This window comes from Ananas comosus, unplaced genomic scaffold, assembly GCF_001540865.1.
Source record: "Ananas comosus cultivar F153 unplaced genomic scaffold, ASM154086v1, whole genome shotgun sequence".
NCBI lineage: Eukaryota > Viridiplantae > Streptophyta > Magnoliopsida > Poales > Bromeliaceae > Ananas > Ananas comosus.
In genome coordinates this window covers 5,237-8,931 of record NW_017893565.1, presented here as the reverse complement: position 1 = coordinate 8,931, position 3,695 = coordinate 5,237, and positions in this window count along the sequence as shown.

Below are 3,695 nucleotides of genomic sequence, written 5' to 3'. Positions count from 1 at the left end.
AGCTCAACAACAACGAGTACATGGTATAAAAGAAACTAAATAATCCAGGATAACATTTCAATATACATGCTCACCGAGGCAAGCAACATTACAAACTGATAGTAACTAGCTTACTAAAAATCACTAAATTTAAAGCTTTAAACGACACCCAATAACTGAAACATTTAAGTATTTACATGCCTTTACTACATTTATTTACATTCTCTGTACATCAAAATAGTCTCACACTGAACCAAATAGTAACCACTAGCAACTCGGTCTTGCCCATAGCTAGACGGTCAGGACTCTTGCGCGGCGATCCTGCGGCCACAGCTCGCCATCTGGAGACTGTAATGTTAGTGGTGTAGAACTAAACAAGTTTCCTATGTGGGTTCGACCTGCACGACCTCGCCGACGTCACGGGCCACTAGTCTATCCAGTATATGTAGGCAAGAACAGTAAGCCCAGATATAACCAACTAATATCATGTAACTACTAAACATGCCTGAAAAAGCTAAAAGAAAGCAATATTATGGAAAACGTAGAGAAAAATTTTTATACACATGCTTTCAACTGAATTACCACAATTCACTCTTGGTTAACCTCTGTTACAATTACTCACTCACGCTTATCCACCAAATATCGGGCAACGCACATGCAGTCCAGACTAGTCAACTGGGAACCATCCTCCTGGCCATAAAGGATGACTTACTCCGGAGCTCATCGTTCAAGAAGGAGCGACCTCACTTGAACCAAACAATGTATTATAATCTATCCCTTTAAAGGATTCATGACAACATCTCGTCATACTTTCCTTCTAATAGTCTTATGCTAGTTCCCACAAATTCATTTCTCATGTCTAACCCCAAATCTCTAGTTTAGAATGTCAAACCAAGTTCACTATTGTTATAGTCCATACATTCATTAGGGTATCATGTCCCACATCAAAGTTTCACATTTTCTCAACCTTGATAAGCATTCACATATTAAATATCGCTTGCACTAAATCACTACCGACCTATACTGCATAATATCAAGTAAAATGCTCAAGTGAAAATCAAATAGACAGCCTAAAAAGTGATTCAAATATTTCGATAGCACACCCCCTTAGTGGATACACAACTAGAATCTCACCGTCTCAGAATGCCGACAAACTAGTTCCGGACTCAGTGCAAATAGAGCTATAAACGGCTTCTACCGCGTAATTAGTGCCATCAACTTCTTCGAATGTCAATTCGGACCTCCGAGCACGTCTAACCTCAATTATAAAAGAAATAAAAGAATTAAACTAGTTTACATTCTTATTCTCACAACGTGCATCAATTCTACTTGTATATATGTATTCTATGACTCATATATCATTACTTATGTCCTAATACTAACTTCACTATTACAACTCTAACTTTCAATACACTCTGCCATCCTCTTTCTACAACAATTATCTAAATTCTGGATTCAGCAAATTTGATTAACTCATTCAGTCTCACTTCTCAACCTATTCTCTATAAATGCATATATATTATATTAATACATAAGGTAATCCTGTTCCCCTGAAACTTTTGCGAATTCACTTACCCCCTTGAACTTCTAAAATGACATCTAACCCCCTAACCTAATATTTCGTTCATGTTACGCCTTCCGTCATTTTCCGTCAAGCTCCGTTAACCGGAAACTGACGAAGGGTAAAACCAATGAAATATTATATTTAGGGGTTAGATGTCTATTTAGAGTCTGGGGGTATTGATAACTCGCCAAAATTCATGGGTACAATATATTAAATTTACCCAAATTTTAACTATAAATTATTTTTATACTTTTTATATAAAAATTTCTAATTAGCGATAATGCAAGTACAAAAATTTTATTTAAGTGTATTTTTATAAAGAGCAACTGCTTCTAAAGATAAAAGGACAAACGAGTACACAGAAATAACTGAAAATAAAATCTCTTATATCCGATGAGCACACCTTATTGAAATCAACCATATTAGCGAGTACACCATGATAGTAGCGTGTTCGAGCCATCGTAGTATTAGTAATCTGCTCGTTTTTTTATCTTTAAGCACTCTAATTTTATTTCTTTTCACTTTTATCTATTAAAATAAATGTAGGATAAATATGTCTGATTTATTTAGAAAAAAATATAATAATATAAGTTCATAAATACAACATGATCACTAATGAGATTTAGTATTCAATCCATCGAGTAACATACTATAATAAAAATTTTATAGTCAACGAGTCCCTACAGTAAATGCAATCTACCTTCCTAAACTTTTGGCGAGTTTCATCTAACCACCCACAACTCCCCCATTAAAATAACATCTACCACCTAAGAACTCCATAAATTTCATTCGTTTTACCCTCCGTCAGTTCCGATTAACGGACTTGACAAAAAATCGACGGAAGGGTAATATGAAACAATAAATTAGAGTTAAGGGTTAGATGTTCGCATTTAGAGTTCGAAGGGGTAAAGATGAATCTCGCCAAAAGTTCAGGGGTAAACAGTGCACATTACCACTATCATACATAATATAGTATAATTAGATATAATATACGAAGTCCATTAGGAACTAACAATCCAGTTTTGACGATTCGTAATTAGCTCAATTTATTTGATCTCAGCTCTAAATAAACTAAAATCAAATGCTTCGAACATTCAGTTGCTGAAATTCAATTGCTGAAATCTGCACTATGCTTCCATTCTTCTCAGCTTAATTCTTCAAAATTTGCACTATGCCTCTTCACCAACTTCTCTTCACTTATTACCTTCTTTTAGGCTAATTTCTACTACCACTAGTAGCCCTTCTATGCAGAAATCAAAGTGAATTTACCTCAGATTTCATTTACAATAATCTAACACCTACATTTTTATATGCATGTAGGCAGTTTGCAAGTACCAGTTTGCATACTTGACATTGTTAAATTTCAGCTGCAGCCCTCTAGAAACTAATTTCAGCAATTAATACTCTTAACTTTGTACACTCTTCTATCGGAATTAACACTTATCAATCTTGGGAATAAGTATCCATCTCACCTATATATATATATATATATATATATATATATATATATATATATATATATATATATATATATATCAATTTAAACCATTTAGAGGCTTCTCTAATGCACTTACTATGATCCCAGCTACGAAGCAATTCACTTACCCCAAATTCTTCTTCACACCCTTAAATTTAGATTTAAGATAAGTAATCTTAACATTTATTATTTTATTAAGATAAGATAAGGTACTCTTCAAACCAGGAAATAGCTCTTTTGTACCTGAATTTAGAACTTCCCTAAGTCCCTCTTCAATTCGGAACATCCAAGAGCTCCCTCAGGTTCCAATCCGGGCGCCCAAGTCTACCAAGTCCGCAGCTCTGCAGCAGCTCTCTAATTCCTCTTTAATTTCCTGTATACTCCAAGTTCTAAGTCCCCTCAGCTGCAATTTCTGCTCGATAGCTCCAATTAGTTCGAGCTCAGCCCTCGATTAGATGCTCCCTCTAACTAATCCCAGCCTCAAGGGCCCACCTTGCTGCTCCACAGCAAGAACTCCACTCTCCCAACTCTTTTCTTTTTTTTTTTTCCTAGCTTGCACTCAAGGCTGAGAGAAAAGAGAGGTAAAAAGATAAGAACAAGATGATGGAGAGGGGTAACCAGCACGTGTACCACCTCAGCTGAATTGGGGATAAGTGATAAAATCAGAAAATTGCT